Raw genomic sequence first — 18,758 nt, 5'->3', positions numbered from 1 at the left:
CCACATTCTGTCCAAGAACACTCACCTGGAATTTACACATTCTGTCTAAGAACACTCACATCTTATTTCTGCGTTCTGTCTAAGAACACTCACCTGGAATTTCCACATTCTGTCCAAGAACATTCACCTGGAATTTCGACGTTCTGTCTTAGAACACTCACCTGGAATTTCCACATTCTGTCCAAGAACACTGACCTGGAATTTTTGTGTTCTGTCTATGAACAATCACCTGGAATTTCCACATTCTGTCTAAGAACACTCACCTGGAATTTCCACATTCTGTCCAAGAACACTCACCTGGAAATTCCGCGTTCTGTCCAAGAACACTCACCTGGAATTTACACATTCTGTCTAAGAACACTCACATCTTATTTCTGCGTTCTGTCTAAGAACACTCACCTGGAATTTCCACATTCTGTCTCAGAACACTCACCTGGAATTTCCACATTCTGTCCAAGAACACTCACCTGGAATTTCCACATTCTGTCTAAGAACACTCACATGGAATTTCTGCGTTCTGTCTAAGAACACTCACCTGGAATTTCCACATTCTGTCTAAGAACACCCACCTGGAATTTCGACGTTCTGTCTAAGAACACTCACCTGGAATTTCCACATTCTGTCCAAGAACACTCACCTGGAATTTCCACGTTCTGTCTTAGAACACTCACCTGGAATTTCCACATTATGTCCAAGAACACTGACCTGGAATTTTTGTGTTCTGTCTATGAACACTCACCTGGAATTTCCACATTCTGTCTAAGAACACTCACCTGGAATTTCCACGTTCTGTCTTAGAACACTCACCTGGAATTTCCACATTCTGTCCAAGAACACTCACCTGGAATTTCCACGTTCTGTCTAAGAACACTCAACTGGAATTTTCACGTTCTGTCTAAGAACACTCACCTGGAATTTCCACGTTCTGTCTAAGAACACTCACCTGGAATTTCCACATTCTGTCTAAGAACACTCACCTGGAATTTCGACGTTCTGTCTAAGAACACTCACCTGGAATTTCCACATTCTGTCTAAGAACACTCACCTGGAATTTCCACGTTCTGTCTAAGAACACTCACCTGGAATTTTCACGTTCTGTCTAAGAACACTCACCTGGAATTTCCACGTTCTGTCTCAGAACACTCACCTGGAATTTCCACATTCTGTCCAAGAACACTCACCTGGAATTTTCACGTTCTGTCTAAGAACACTCACCTGGAATTTCCACGTTCTGTCTAAGAACACTCACCTGGAATTTCCACGTTCTGTCTAAGAACACTCACCTGGAATTTTCACGTTCTGTCTAAGAACACTCACCTGGAATTTTCGTGTTCTGTCTAAGAACACTCACCTGGAATTTCGACGTTCTGTCTAAGAACACTCACATGGAATTTCTGCGTTCTGTCTAAGAACACTCACATGGAATTTCTGCGTTCTGTCCAAGAACACTCACCTGGAATTTCCACGTTCTGTCTATGAACACTCACCTGGAATTTCCGCGTTCTGTCCAAGAACACTCACCTGGAATTTCCACATTCTGTCAAAGAACACTCACATGGAATTTCTGCGTTCTGTCTAAGAACACTCACCTGGAATTTCCACATTCTGTCTCAGAACACTCACCTGGAATTTCGACGTTCTGTCTAAGAACACTCACCTGGAATTTCCACATTCTGTCCAAGAACACTCACCTGGAATTTCCACATTCTGTCTAAGAACACTCACATGGAATTTCTGCGTTCTGTCTAAGAACACTCACCTGGAATTTCCACAGTCTGTCTAAGAACACTCACCTGGAATTTCCACATTCTGTCCAAGAACACTCACCTGGAATTTCCACATTCTGTCGCAGAACACTCACATGGAATTTCTGCGTTCTGTCTAAGAACACTCGCCTGGAATTTCGACGTTCTGTCTAAGAACACTCACCTGGAATTTCCACATTCTGTCCAAGAACACTCACGTGGAATTTCCACGTTCTGTCTTAGAACACTCACCTGGAATTTCCACATTCTGTCCAAGAACACTCACCTGGAATTTTCGTGTTCTGTCTATGAACACTCACCTGGAATTTCCACATTCTGTCTAAGAACACTCACCTGGAATTTTCACGTTCTGTCTAAGAACAATCACCTGGAATTTCCACGTTCTGTCTAAGAACACTCACCTGGAATTTCCACATTCTTTCCAAGAACACTCACCTGGAATTTTCGTGTTCTGTCTAAGAACACTCACCTGGAATTTCCACGTTCTGTCTAAGAACACTCACCAGGAATTTCTGCATTCTGTCTATGAACACTCACCTGGAATTTCCACATTCTGTCCAAGAACACTCACCTGGAATTTCCACATTCTGTCTAAGAACACTCACATGGAATTTCTGCGTTCTGTCTAAGAACACTCACCTGGAATTTCCACATTCTGTCTAAGAACACCCACCTGGAATTTCGACGTTCTGTCTAAGAACACTCACCTGGAATTTCCACATTCTGTCCAAGAACACTCACCTGGAATTTCCACGTTCTGTCTTAGAACACTCACCTGGAATTTCCACATTATGTCCAAGAACACTGACCTGGAATTTTTGTGTTCTGTCTATGAACACTCACCTGGAATTTCCACATTCTGTCTAAGAACACTCACCTGGAATTTCCACGTTCTGTCTTAGAACACTCACCTGGAATTTCCACATTCTGTCCAAGAACACTCACCTGGAATTTCCACGTTCTGTCTAAGAACACTCACCTGGAATTTTCACGTTCTGTCTAAGAACACTCACCTGGAATTTCCACGTTCTGTCTAAGAACACTCACCTGGAATTTCCACATTCTGTCTAAGAACACTCACCTGGAATTTCGACGTTCTGTCTAAGAACACTCACCTGGAATTTCCACATTCTGTCTAAGAACACTCACCTGGAATTTCCACGTTCTGTCTAAGAACACTCACCTGGAATTTTCACGTTCTGTCTAAGAACACTCACCTGGAATTTCCACGTTCTGTCTCAGAACACTCACCTGGAATTTCCACATTCTGTCTAAGAACACTCACCTGGAATTTTCACGTTCTGTCTAAGAACACTCACCTGGAATTTCCACGTTCTGTCTAAGAACACTCACCTGGAATTTCCACGTTCTGTCTAAGAACACTCACCTGGAATTTTCACGTTCTGTCTAAGAACACTCACCTGGAATTTTCGTGTTCTGTCTAAGAACACTCACCTGGAATTTCCACATTCTGTCCAAGAACACTCACCTGGAATTTCCACATTCTGTCCAAGATCACTCACCTGGAATTTCCACGTTCTGTCTAAGAACACTCACCTGGAATTTCCACGTTCTGTCCAAGAACATTCACCTGGAATTTCTGCGTTCTGTCTAAGAACACCCAGCTGGAATTTCCACATTCTATCCAAGAACACTCACCTGGAATTTCTGCGTTCTGTCTAAGAACACTCACCTGGAATTTCTGCATTCTGTCTAAGAACACTCACCTGGAATTTCTGTGATCTGTCCAAGAACACTCACCTGAAATTTCTGCGTTCTGTCTAAGAACACGCAGCTGGAATTTCCACATTCTATCCAAGAACACTCACCTGGAATTTCCACATTCTGTCGAAGAACACTCACCTGGAATTTCCACGTTCTGTCTAAGAACACTCACCTGGAATTTCCACATTCTGTCTAAGAACACTCACCTGGAATTTCGACGTTCTGTCTAAGAACACTCACCTGGAATTTCCACATTCTGTCCAAGAACACTCAGCTGGAATTTCCACGTTCTGTCGAAGAACACTCACCTCGAATTTCTGCGTTCTGTCCAAGAACACTCACCTGGAATTTCTGCGTTCTGTCCAAGAACACTCAACTGGAATTTCCACGTTCTGTCTAAGAACACTCACCTGGAATTTCCGCGTTCTGTCTAAGAACACCCACCTGGAATATCGACGTTCTGTCTAAGAACACTCACCTGCAATTTCCACGTTCTGTCTAAGAACACTCACCTGGAATTTCCACGTTCTGACGAAGAACACGCACCTGGAATTTCCACTTTCTGTCCAAGAACACTGACCTGGAATTTTTGTGTTCTGTCTAAGAACACTCACCTGGAATTTCCACGTTCTGTCTAAGAACACTCACCTGGAATTTCTGTGTTCTGTCCAAGAACACTCACCTGGAATTTCCACATTCTTTCCAAGAACACTCACCTGGAATTTCCACATTCTTTCCAGGAACACTCACCTGGAATTTCTGCGTTCTGTCTAAGAACACTCACCTGGAATTTCCATGTTCTGTCGAAGAACACTCACCTGGAATTTCCACGTTCTGTCGAAGAACACCCACCTGGAATTTCCACGTTCTGTCCAAGAACACTCACCTGGAATTTCTGCGTTCTGTCCAAGAACACTCACCTGGAACTTCCACGTTCTGTCAAAGAACACTCACCTGGAATTTCCACATTCTGTCCAAGAACACTCACCTGGAATTTCCACATTCTGTCCAAGAACACTCACCTGGAATTTCTGCGTTCTATCTAAGAACACTAACATGGAATTTCCACGTTCTGTCTATGAACACCCACCTGGAATTTCCACGTTCTGTCCAAGAACACTCACCTGGAATTTCGACGTTCTGTCTAAGAAATCTCACCAGGAATTTCGAAGTTCTGTCCAAGTACACTCACCTGCAATTTCCACGTTCTGTCTTAGAACACTCACCTGGAATTTCCACGTTCTGACTAAGAACACGCACCTGGAATTTCGAAGTTCTGTCGAAGAACACTCACCAGGAATTTCGAAGTTGTGTCCGAGAACCCTCAGCTGGAATTTGCAAGTTCTGTCCAAGAACACCCACCTGGAATTTCCAAATTCTGTCCAAGAACACTCACCTGAAATTTCTGCGTTCTTTCTAAGTACTCTCACCTGGAATTTCCACGTTCTGTCTAAGAACACTCACCTGGAATTTCTGCGTTCTGTCTAAGAACACTCACCTGGAATTTCCACATTCTGTCCAAGAACACTCACCTGGAATTTCCACATTCTGTCCAAGATCACTCACCTGGAATTTCCACGTTCTGTCCAAGATCACTCACCTGGAATTTCCACGTTCTGTCCAAGAACATTCACCTGGAATTTCTGCGTTCTGTCTAAGAACACCCAGCTGGAATTTCCACATTCTATCCAAGAACACTCACCTGGAATTTCTGCGTTCTGTCTAAGAACACTCACCTGGAATTTCTGCATTCTGTCTAAGAACACTCACCTGGAATTTCTGTGATCTGTCCAAGAACACTCACCTGAAATTTCTGCGTTCTGTCTAAGAACACGCAGCTGGAATTTCCACATTCTATCCAAGAACACTCACCTGGAATTTCCACATTCTGTCGAAGAACACTCACCTGGAATTTCCACGTTCTGTCTAAGAACACTCACCTGGAATTTCCACATTCTGTCCAAGAACACTCACATGGAATTTCCACGTTCTGTCTAAGAACACTCACCTGGAATTTCCACGTTCTGTCTCAGAACACTCACCTGGAATTTCCACATTCTGTCTAAGAACACTCACCTGGAATTTCCACGTTCTGACTAAGAACACGCACCTGGAATTTCGAAGTTCTGTCCAAGAACACTCACCTGGAATTTCCACGTTCTGTCCAAGAACACTCACCTGGAATTTCTGCGTTCAGTCTAAGAACACTCAACTGGAATTTCCACATTCTGTCTAAAAACATTCACCTGGAATTTCTGCGTTCTGTCTAAGAACACCCAGCTGGAATTTCCATATTGTCCAAGAACACTCACCTGGAATTTCTGCGTTCTGTCTAAGAACACTCACCTGGAATCTCTGCGTTCTGTCTCAGAACACTCACCTGGAATTTCTGCGTTCTGTCCAAGAACACTCACCTGGAATTTCCACGTTCTTTCTAAGAACACTCACCTGGAATTTCTGAGTTCTGTCGAAGAACACTCACCTGGAATTTCTGCGTTCTGTCTAAGAAAACTCACCTGGAATTTCCACATTCTGTCCAAGAACACTCACCTGGAATTTCTGGGTTCTGTCTAAGAACACTCACCTGGAATTTCCACATTCTGTCTAAGAACACTCACCTGGAATTTCTGCGTTCTGTCTAAGAACACTCACCTAGAATTTCCACGTTCTGTCCAAGAACACTCACCTGGAATTTCCACATCTTGTCCAAGAACACTCACCTGGAAATTCCGTGTCCTGTCCAAGAACACTCACCTGGAATTTACACATTCTGTCTAAGAACACTCACATCTTATTTCTGCGTTCTGTCCAAGAACACTCACCTGGAATTTCCACATTCTGTCTAAGAACACTCACCTGGAATTTCCACGTTCTGTCCAAGAACACTCACCTGGAATTTCCACATTCTGTCCAAGAACACTCACCTGGAATTTCCACATTCTGTCTAAGAACACTCACATGGAATTTCTGCGTTCTGTCGAAGAACACTCACCTGGAATTTCCACATTCTGTCTAAGAACACTCACCTGGAATTTCGACGTTCTGTCCAAGAACACTCACCTGGAATTTCCACATTCTGTCCAAGAACACTCACCTGGAATTTCCACGTTCTGTCTTAGAACACTCACCTGGAATTTCCACATTCTGTCCAAGAACACTGACCTGGAATTTTTGTGTTCTGTCTATGAACACTCACCTGGAATTTCCACATTCTGTCTAAGAACACTCATCTGGAATTTCCACATTCTGTCAAAGAACACTCACATGGAAATTCCGCGTTCTGTCCAAGAACACTCACCTGGAATTTACACATTCTGTCTAAGAACACTCACATCTTATTTCTGCGTTCTGTCTAAGAACACTCACCTGGAATTTCCACATTCTGTCTAAGAACACTCACCTGGAATTTCAACGTTCTGTCTTAGAACACTCACCTGGAATTTCCACATTCTGTCCAAGAACACTCACCTGGAATTTTTGTGTTCTGTCTATGAACACTCACCTGGAATTTCCACATTCTGTCCTAGAACACTCACCTGGAAATTACACATTCTGTCTAAGAACACTCACATCTTATTTCTGCGTTCTGTCTAAGAACACTCACCTGGAATTTCCACATTCTGTCTAAGAACACTCACCTGGAATTTCGACGTTCTGTCTAAGAACACGCACCTGGAATTTCGAAGTTCTGTCGAAGAACACTCACCAGGAATTTCGAAGTTGTGTCCAAGAACAGTCACCTGGAATTTCTGCGTTCTGTCTAAGAACACCCACCTGGAATTTCCAAATTCTGTCCAAGAACACTCACCTGAAATTTCTGCATTCTGTCTAAGTACTCTCACCTGGAATTTCCACGTTCTGTCTAAGAACACTCACCTGGAATTTCTGCGTTCTGTCTAAGAACACTCACCTGGAATTTCCGCATTCTGTCCAAGAACACTCACCTGGAATTTCCACATTCTGTCCAAGATCACTCACCTGGAATTTCCACGTTCTGTCTAAGAACACTCACCTGGAATTTCTGTGATCTGTCCAAGAACACTCACCTGAAATTTCTGCGTTCTGTCTAAGAACACCCAGCTGGAATTTCCACATTCTATCCAAGAACACTCACCTGGAATTTCCACATTCTGTCTAAGAACACTCACGTGGAATTTCCACATTCTGTCCAAGAACACTCACGTGGAATTTCCACGTTCTGTCCAAGAACACTCACCTGCAATTTCCACGTTCTGTCTAAGAACACTCACCTGGAATTTCCACATTCTGTCTAAGAACACTCACCTGGAATTTCCACATTCTGTCTAAGAACACTCACGTGGAATTTCCGCGTTCTGTCTATGAACACTCACCTGGAATTTCCATGTTCTGACTAAGAACACGCACCTGGAATTTCGAAGTTCTGTCCAAGAACACTCACCTGGAATTTCCACGTTCTGTCCAAGAACACTCACCTGGAATTTCTGCATTCAGTCTAAGAACACTCTCCTGGAATTTCCACATTCTGTCTAAGAACATTCACCTGGAATTTCTGCGTTCTGTCTAAGAACATCCAGCTGGAATTTCCATATTGTCCAAGAACACTCACCTGGAATTTCTGCGTTCTGTCTAAGAACACTCACCTGGAATCTCTGCGTTCTGTCTCAGAACACTCACCTGGAATTTCTGCGTTCTGTCCAAGAACACTCACCTGGAATTTCCACGTTCTTTCTAAGAACACTAACCTGGAATTTCTGAGTTCTGTCGAAGAACACTCACCTGGAATTTCTGCGTTCTGTCTAAGAACACTCACCTGGAATTTCCACATTCTGTCTAAGAACACTCACATGGAATTTCTGCGTTCTGTCTAAGAACACTCACCTGGAATTTCTGCGTTCTGTCTAAGAACACTCACCTGGAATTTCCACGTTCTGTCCAAGAACACTCACCTGGAATTTCCACATTCTGTCCAAGAACACTCACCTGGAATTTCCACATTCTGTCCAAGAACACTCACCTGGAAATTCCGCGTTCTGTCCAAGAACACTCACCTGGAATTTACACATTCTGTCTAAGAACACTCACATCTTATTTCTGCATTCTGTCCAAGAACACTCACCTGGAATTTCCACATTCTGTCTCAGAACACTCACCTGGAATTTCCACATTCTGTCCAAGAACACTCACCTGGAATTTCCACGTTCTGTCTTTGAACACTCACCTGGAATTTCCACATTCTGTCTAAGAACACTGACCTGGAATTTTTGTGTTCTGTCTATGAACACTCACCTGGAATTTCCACATTCTGTCTAAGAACACTCACATCTTATTTCTGCGTTCTGTCTAAGAACACTCACCTGGAATTTCCACATTCTGTCCAAGAACACTCACCTGGAATTTCCACGTTCTGTCTCAGAACACTCACCTGGAATTTCCACATTCTGTCCAAGAACACTCACCTGGAATTTCCACATTCTGTCGAAGAACACTCACATGGAATTTCTGCGTTCTGTCTAAGAACACTCACCTGGAATTTCCACATTCTGTCTATGAACACTCACCTGGAATTTCGACATTCTGTCTAAGAACACTCACCTGGAATTTCCACATTCTGTCTAAGAACACTCACCTGGAATTTCCACATTCTGTCCAAGAACACTCACCTGGAATTTCCACGTTCTGTCTTAGAACACTCACCTGGAATTTCGACATTCTGTCTAAGAACACTCACCTGGAATTTCCACATTCTGTCTAAGAACACTCACCTGGAATTTCCACATTCTGTCCAAGAACACTCACCTGGAATTTCCACGTTCTGTCTCAGAACACTCACCTGGAATTTCCACATTCTGTCCAAGAACACTCACCTGGAATTTCCACATTCTGTCTAAGAACACTCACCTGGAATTTCCACATTCTGTCTAAGAACACTCACCTGGAATTTGCACGTTCTGTCTAAGAACACTCACCTGGAATTTCCACGTTCTGTCTAAGAACACTCACCTGGAATTTCCAGGTTCTGTCTAAGAACACTCACCTGGAATTTCCACATTCTGTTTAAGAACACTCACCTGGAATTTTCACGTTCTGTCTAAGAACACTCACCTGGAATTTCCACGTTCTGTCTAAGAACACTCACCTGGAATTTCCACGTTCTGTCTAAGAACACTCACCCGGAATTTTCACGTTCTGTCTAAGAACACTCACCTGGAATTTTCGTGTTCTGTCTAAGAACACTCACCTGGAATTTCGACGTTCTGTCTAAGAACACTCACATGGAATTTCTGCGTTCTGTCCAAGAACACTCACATGGAATTTCTGCGTTCTGTCCAAGAACACTCAGCTGGAATTTCCACGTTCTGTCTAAGAACACTCACCTGGAATTTCCACATTCTGTCCAAGAACACTCACCTGGAATTTCCGCGTTCTGTCCAAGAACACTCACCTGGAATTTCCACATTCTGTCAAAGAACACTCACATGGAATTTCTGCGTTCTGTCTAAGAACACTCACCTGGAATTTCCACATTCTGTCTAAGAACACTCACCTGGAATTTCGACGTTCTGTCTAAGAACACTCACCTGGAATTTCCACATTCTGTCCAAGAACACTCACCTGGAATTTCCACATTCTGTCTCAGAACACTCACATGGAATTTCCGCGTTCTGTCTAAGAACACTCACCTGGAATTTCCACATTCTGTCTAAGAACACTCACCTGGAATTTCGACGTTCTGTCTTAGAACACTCACCTGGAATTTCCACATTCTGTCCAAGAACACTCACGTGGAATTTCCACGTTCTGTCTTAGAACACTCACCTGGAATTTCCACATTCTGTCCAAGAACATTCACCTGGAATTTCCACATTCTGTCTAAGAACACCCACCTGGAATTTTCACGTTCTGTCTCAGAACACTCACCTGGAATTTTCACGTTCTGTCTTAGAACACTCACCTGGAATTTCCACATTCTGTCTAAGAACACCCACCTGGAATTTCCACATTCTGTCTAAGAACACCCACCTGGAATTTTCACGTTCTGTCTTAGAACACTCACCTGGAATTTCCACATTCTGTCCAAGAACACTCACGTGGAATTTCCACTTTCTGTCTTAGAACACTCACCTGGAATTTCCACATTCTGTCCAAGAACATTCACCTGGAATTTCCACATTCTGTCTAAGAACACTCACCAGGAATTTTCGTGTTCTGTCTATGAACACTCACCTGGAATTTCCACATTCTGTCTAAGAACACTCACCTGGAATTTTCACGTTCTGTCTAAGAACACTCACCTAGAATTTCCACGTTCTGTCTTAGAACACTCACCTGGAATTTCCACATTCTTTCCAAGAACACTCACCTGGAATTTTCATGTTCTGTCTAAGAACACTCACCTGGAATTTCGACGTTCTGTCTAAGAACACTCACCTGGAATTTCCACATTCTGTCGAAGAACACTCACCTGGAATTTCCACGTTCTGTCTAAGAACACTCACCTGGAATTTCTGCATTCTGTCTAAGAACACTCACCTGGAATTTGCACATTCTGTCCAAGAACACTCACCTGGAATTTCCATGTTCTGTCTAAGATCACTCACCTGGAATTTCCACATTCTGTCCAAGAACACTCACCTGGAATTTCCGTGTTCTGTCTAAGAACACTCACCTGGAATTTCCATGTTCTGTCTAAGAACACTCACCTGGAATTTCCACATTCTGTCTAAGAACACTCACCTGGAATTTCTGCGTTCTGTCTAAGAACACCCACCTGGAATTTCCACATTCTGTCTAAGAACACTCATCTGGAATTTCCACATTCTGTCTAAGAACACTCACCTGGAATTTCCACATTCTGTCTAAGAACACTCACCTGGAATTTCCACATTCTGTCTCAGAACACTCACCTGGAATTTCCGTGTTCTGTCTAAGAACACTCACCTGGAATTTCCACATTCTGTCCAAGAACAGTCACCTGGAATTTCTGCGTTCTGTCTAAGAACACCCACCTGGAATTTCCGTGTTCTGTCTAAGAACACTCACCTGGAATTTCCACATTCTGTCCAAGAACAGTCACCTGGAATTTCTGCGTTCTGTCTAAGAACACCCACCTGGAATTTCCACATTCTGTCCAAGAACACTCACCTGGAATTTCCGTGTTCTGTCTAAGAACAGTCACCTCGAATTTCTGCGTTCTGTCTAAGAACACCCACCTGGAATTTCCGTGTTCTGTCTAAGAACACTCACCTGGAATTTCCACATTCTGTCCAAGAACAGTCACCTCGAATTTCTGCGTTCTGTCTAAGAACACCCACCTGGAATTTCCACATTCTGTCCAAGAACAGTCACCTGGAATTTCTGCGTTCTGTCTAAGAACACCCACCTGGAATTTCCACATTCTGTCCAAGAACACTCACCTGGAATTTCTGCGTTCTGTCTAAGTACACCCAGCTGGAATTTCCACATTCTGTCTAAGAACACTCACCTGGAATTTCCGTGTTCTGTCTAAGAACAGCCACCTGGAATTTCCACATTCTGTCTAAGAACACTCACCTGGAATTTCCACATTCTGTCTAAGAACAGTCACCTGGAATTTCCGTGTTCTGTCTTAGAACAGTCACCTGGAATTTCCGTGTTCTGTCTAAGAACAGTCACCTGGAATTTCCGTGTTCTGTCTTAGAACAGTCACCTGGAATTTCCACGTTCTGTCTAAGAACACTCACCTGGAATTTCTGCGTTCTGTCTAAGAACAGTCACCTGGAATTTCCGTGTTCTGTCTAAGAACACTCACCTGGAATTTCTGCGTTCTGTCTAATAACAGTCACCTGGAATTTCCGCGTTCTGTCTAAGAACACTCACCTGGAATTTCTGCGTTCTGTCTGAGAACACTCACCTGGAATTTCTGCGTTCTGTCTAAGAACACTCACCTGGAATTTCTGCGTTCTGTCTAAGAACAGTCACCTGGAATTTCTGCTTTCTCTCTGAGAACACTCACCTGGAATTTCTGCGTTCTGTCTAAGAACACTCACCTGGAATTTCTGCGTTCTGTCTAAGAACAGTCACCTTGAATTTCTGCTTTCTCTCTGAGAACACTCACCTGGAATTTCTGCGTTCTGTCTAAGAACACTCACCTGGAATTTCTGCTTTCTCTCTGAGAACACTCACCTGGAATTTCCGCGTTCTGTCTAAGAACACTCACCTGGAAACTCCAAGAGGTTCTCTGGTGGGAGTTGGCAAAATGACCAGAGAATCAGCATAAATGGCTATAAACGACCATTTACACTATTTCTCTGGGTTTTCTGTCGATCTTCAGCCAAAGTTACGACAGGAGACTGGGAGAGACTTGCAGAAATCCAGGGCGATTAGCCTAAAATGTCAAAGGGTATATATCTACCAAAATGAGACCTGGTGTGCTTAAAGGGACACAAAATTCAACACAGATCCACCTTAGCCGCTGATTATACATGCTGTGTTAAATGGCATAATGCGCCGTCGTTATAAAACAGTGTTCTGGCTTAGCATGAGCAATGCCATAGAAGATCTGCGAGTAATATATAAAACACAGTTAAATTATTTTTCTCATGAAAACTAATTTGAGAATAATAGATATCTGAAAGATGTCACACAGTGGCAATCTAATTAGATCAGATAGTGTACAAAACTTGGGAGACTTTCGTTCCCTTTTTTACCTTACTAATGTTTTCTATATTTTCTAGCATGAACTACCACCTACTTCCAGGTCTGCATCAGTGCTACTCTGAACTAAGAGTTGTGTAAGAAAAAAAAAAATCCTGTTCCCCACTCTTCATGAATAGGAACATAGCATTTAGTATTTCTCACAGTGATGTGGCTACCATCGGGAACTCAACAACTTGGAGGATTCCAGGGACTGATCAATGTCTCATTATTCCATGATGCTGCTGCACTGACATATCTCCCATTGTCTGTCAGTACCTCATAAATATTATAAATATTTCTAAAATATATAAAACTTTTGTTCTATCAAGAAGCTTTATGCAGCTTTATTATATTTTACACACTCTGACCTCAGACTATACACTGGAGTAAACACGTTGAAAGTGTACAATGTCACTTGACCACATGTGCAATCTATCCACCAACAGCTTTTCTATGAAGGACTAGATTATGAAGGTCTATGGCATTTAAATATGTTTTGTGTTTAGGACTAAATCATGTAATTACACATGTGTCTACCAAAAGGGAGCCTGTCCGTGAGGTCCATTGCATAAGCTCCTATGGTTAGCAAGTTGGAGCATGTACTGTTGAAACAAGAATAAACATAGAGATCGTTTCTTGTAAAAGGAATAGTTTCTCTTTAGTTTTATTGAGAATCCAATCCCGCTCAGATTATATTGTAACAGTTTCCTACATTTCAACAGTGATTACACTTCAAAAGGACTTAAATGGCTGTAAAAAGCTTTAGGATGTCCTGAGGTCATGAAAGGCGCTATATAAATGCAAGTCCTTTTTTTACATACTAATCCTTTGGTTTACTGGGACGGATATGCATATAGGGGTTGTGGTCTTATCATCTCGAAACCAGTCTTTATTTTAACATTTAGAAAATCCAATATAGAACTTGATTTGGTCTCTCTTTGTCAGGTTAGTGCATACTGATGTTGAACCAAAACAGATGCAGTAGACAAGTGTTGTAAGATTATAGTGCTACAGTTTAGCTTTTAATCACTTGCTTCTTCTCTTTTATTTGGGTTTTGGTTTCATAAGATACCAATATATTAAATGAAACGTCACTGTCATTGGCAGAATCACACTCATGAATTCAGGTACAGGAGCCTTGATGTTTAGACATTCTTCCATCTGCTTACTACTCAAAGTCAGCTAGTTCATTTATATTACTAAAATGTGACAATCTAAGGCAGAGCACAGTAAATTACAGAAAATGATCATAAATTAAGTAGCATGTTCAAAATTTTAAAATTCAATATGAAAGATTAATTGGGGTCTTATTCTAATTAAGTAATTACAGGCCATCGTAATTGTAAATTAAATATACTCCTACCTATGCATTACTGCAATATTTCATTTTGTAAACTCAGTCTGTTTTTTTAGATTTGATGGATTTCTGCAATTGGGAATACTTTTGGAATCTCAATGGATTTAACTCTGAATTCTCAACAAGGTTTTCAGCTTTTAAAACACTGTCGCACGCTCCATCACTCCCAAGCACCAGCACCGAGATGAGCACCACTGGCTGGGTATCAGAGTGAGGTAAGGGGGTCTGCACATTGATGCAACTAACACTCGTGTGCAGGAGCAGGTAGTGGTGGCAGGAACAGCCCAAGAGACAGCTTGCCAGAGGACGAGGCCTTTTCGCAGCTTTGCTGAGGAGGACAGAGGTCAGGGGAATGATTTTATCATAGCGGTGGGGGGGGGCGGGGGGGAGATTTTGGAAGTGAAGTAGGTGGGTTGTGATCTGCAATCACGGCCATAATGAGGCCAATCAATGCCTCTTCCGGGCTTCATGCCTGGCAGCCAGCCTGATTGACAGGCTGGTTGCCTGTTAGCAGAGAGGAGCTTCACATCCGAGGGCAGGGGGTGAGGGGGGGGGGGAGAAAGAGAGAGAGAGAGAGAGAGAGAAACGTCATCGGCCGCTGGGAGAGAGATGGGGGTGGGGAGACATCGGAGATCGGAGTAGGGGGGAGACATCAGAGATCGGTTAAGAAGAACTCAAAACGCTGCTCCGACTTGAAGAAGCAGACATCCAACTTGGAGAGACTGGTGGAGCAAGTGGGTAGGGGGGCTTTCAAAGCGTCACTCATCTTCTGCAGTCCGCAGATCAGTGGGAAGTGATGACCCCAGACCCATGGGAGTGGCAGTGGCGCAGCGGGAGGGGCACGTGTTGCCCTTTTTCAGGATGTCTGTGCGTTTTGCTCCCTTGCCATTCCCTCAACCAATATCCAGTATGGTGTCAGAAAGCCAGCTGGGCCAAACTGCCTCAGTAGAAGCTGAATTGCAGCAGTCTGCAGTTGGGCCCTCTCAGGCTCGAGCGCTGAGGAGTCACCGGCCACGGTCATCTCAAGGGTCCCTACATGAGCAGCGGCAGCCTTCCACCAGCTCTGTTAAAGCCACTGGGGGAGCACCTCGAAGGGGTAGTAGAATGAGGAAACCTTCTGTTAAGAAAAGCGCTATGGGTTGAGTACTCGGGTGTCAAGAGATTTTAGTTCAATCTTCTGTTTGTAAATAAAAGAAAGTTATTCATTTTTGCACATTTGGGAGCTTGGTTTATGGCCTTTTTTCATTGCAGCTTGTTTGTCTGCATTGTCAGAATGTCACTGATTATAGAGGTTGGCTGAATGTTCTGTTACGTAAAATGAAGGGGATGGTGAAGGGAGTAACAAGGACTGTTAATGTAGAGGAGCTTTTAGTCACTTTTCAGGTGAATGGATTGAGCAAGTCAACGAGAGCACTGAGAGATCAACTGCTTCCTAGCCTCCCTGGCTGCCAGGCCTTGTCCTGGTTAACTTAAGCTGCTGCTGCTTCCCTTCCTCCAACTGTTCCGCCATCCAGAATAAAGAAGTAAAAATGGCACCCACGATAAGCTGAAAATGATTAGTCAGGCAAACAAATCAAAATGAAGCAATTTCCAAGCTCTAAAATTCCTTGGCAATCCAATAGTTATAAAAGCACAGAGAACCTAATAATCCAAATGATCCTGCAGGTATATGCTCCTTTAAATAGTTGCTCCTGTCAAGTCAGTCAGATTCTGAGGGTAATCCCATCTGGTTTTACTGAGTGGGTTGGATGCTGGGCAGGTCAAAAGTCCTGTCCAGTTAAAATAGCATTGGGGTCCCAACGACATCATGGGACCCCAATTTGCATTTATTTATGAGGCACCTGACTGTTTCCAGTGGGTGCCTTTCCTACACAAGTCGGTCCCAGAGTTAAAATGGCAGTCGGTGGGTTTCCGGTTGGAACTGGGCGATAGGTTAATTTTCACAATTTAAATCATTCCTTTGCCCCATGGCACCGGTCAGGTAGGGTTATAATTGGGACCTAAGTGTCAGTTTGGACTCAGTAGGTAGAACTCTGCCAATGTCACTCCATTATTTAAGAAGGGGAGGAGAGCTAAACTAGGAAATTATAGGCCTAACGTCAGTTGCGGAGAAGTACTAGAATCTGTTATTAGGGACAGAGGGACTGAGCATTTGGACAAATATAAGCTGATAGGAGAGAGCCAGCATGGATTTGTAAAGGGTAAGTCATGTCAAACAAACCTAGTTGCATTTTTTGAGGAGATAATGAACGTGGAAGATAAGGGAGTATCTACGGATGTTGTTTATATGGACTTCCAGAAGGCATTCGACAAGATTCTTTATAAGAAACTGTTTACAAAAATGAGAGCCAATGGAATTGGAGTCAACTTATTGCCTTGGATAGGGAATTGGTTAGTAGATGGGAGACAGAGAGTAGGGATAATGGGCATGTACTCAAATTGGAAGGATGTGACTAGTGGTGTCCCCCAGGGATCTGTCCTGGGGCCTCAGCTCTTCACTATATAGACAAATGGCTTGAATGAAGGAATAGAGAGCTGCATATCTAAGTTTGCTGATAACACTAAGTTAGGTGGCACAGAAATAGTGTAGATGGGAGCAGAACTTTGCAAAGGGTCATTAATAGGTTATGTAAGTGGGCAAAACTGTGGCAGATGGAGTTCAATATAAGAGAGTGTGAAGTCATCCACTTTGGACCTAAGAAAGATAGATTAGAGTATTTTGTAATTGGTGAGAAGCTAGGAACTCTGGATGAGCAGCGAGATTTAGGGATCCATGCTCAGAAATCACTAAAAGCTAGTGGATAGGTACAAAAAATAATTAAAAAGACTAATGGAATGTTTGCCTTTATCTTAAGAGGCCTGAAATACAAAGGGGTGGAAATCATGTTGTAGCTATACAGAGCTCTGGTTCGATCCCATCTGGAGTACTGCGTTCAGTTTTGGGCACTGCACCTCAGAAAAGATATATTGGCCTTGGAGGGAGTGCAGCGCAGATTTACCAGAATGATACCGGGACTAAAAGGGTTAAATTATGAGAACAGATTGCACAGACTGGGCTTGTATTCCCTTGAATATAAAAGATTGAAGGATGAACTAATGGAGGTGTTTAAGATGATCAAAGAAGTTGATAGGGTAGATAGAGAGAAACATTTCTTCTGGTGGGGAGTCTAGAACAAGAGGGCATAACCTTAAAATTAGAGCTAGGCCGTTTAGGGGTGATGTCAGAAAGCACTTCTTCACACAAAGGGTAGTGGAAATCTGGAACTCTCTCCCCTAAAAAGCTGTTGAGGCTGGAGGTCATTTGAAAATTTCAAAACTGAGATTGATAAATTTTTGTTAGGCAAGGGTATTAAGGGTTATGGAACCAAGGCAGGTAGATGGAGTTAAGATACAGATCAGTCACGATCTAACTGAATGGTGGAACAGGCTCGAGGGGCTGAATGGCCTACTGCTGTTCATATGCACCACCATAATGCATTGCAAAAAAAATTACTGTATATAAAACTGTATGTACACCAGTGTGTTTGATACTCATCTGTGTTGATACATATGCATTCAATTACATTGAAAAATTCTGCAAGACAATAAAAAAATTGATTTCCATTACACTGACTTTCTTCCATCAGCATTGTTACGTTCTTTTCCAAGTGAGATTTGTCCTTCTAGATGAGTATAGCATATCAGTATTTCGAAAATGCCGCAATAGTAAAATTATTTGGATCCAGCCTCTCCAGCAATTGTCCAAATGATGTTTTGGGCCTTCAGCATGAAAGCTTTGCCACCATGTTAAATTTCTGTTGGAAAATGCAAACTACCACTAATATTAGCCAAATGCACATAAGTCTGTCTGCATGATGGTAAGTGAGCATTAACATTACCACCATGTGGAAAATCTCTGCACCAGTTACTCTGATTTGATTATTATATGCCTTAAACAAAAGGTGATGGACTATGCCTGTAACAATATATAACTTACTGATAACCTGGGCCAGTTCCCTTTCAAACTCAATCTCTTCTTCAATCAGTGATTCTCAACATCCCTTCTGCCTTGCTTGCTGCTGTTTTCCTCTGATCCACTCTTCCAAGACTAGTCTGGGATGTCTCAAAATCTGGCTACTATATTAAAGGTGAACATTTAAACAACTACAGTCTACATGACCTCGTAAGCTTTAAGGGTGATGCTGCAATACCCACTACAGTACTTCTCAGTACGGCCTTAGCTTTATGTTTTAATGAGGTAGGCAGAGATGTCA

Source organism: Heptranchias perlo, chromosome 10, assembly GCF_035084215.1.
Source record: "Heptranchias perlo isolate sHepPer1 chromosome 10, sHepPer1.hap1, whole genome shotgun sequence".
Classification (NCBI taxonomy): Eukaryota; Metazoa; Chordata; class Chondrichthyes; order Hexanchiformes; family Hexanchidae; genus Heptranchias; species Heptranchias perlo.
Note: the sequence above shows the minus strand (reverse complement) of the source record.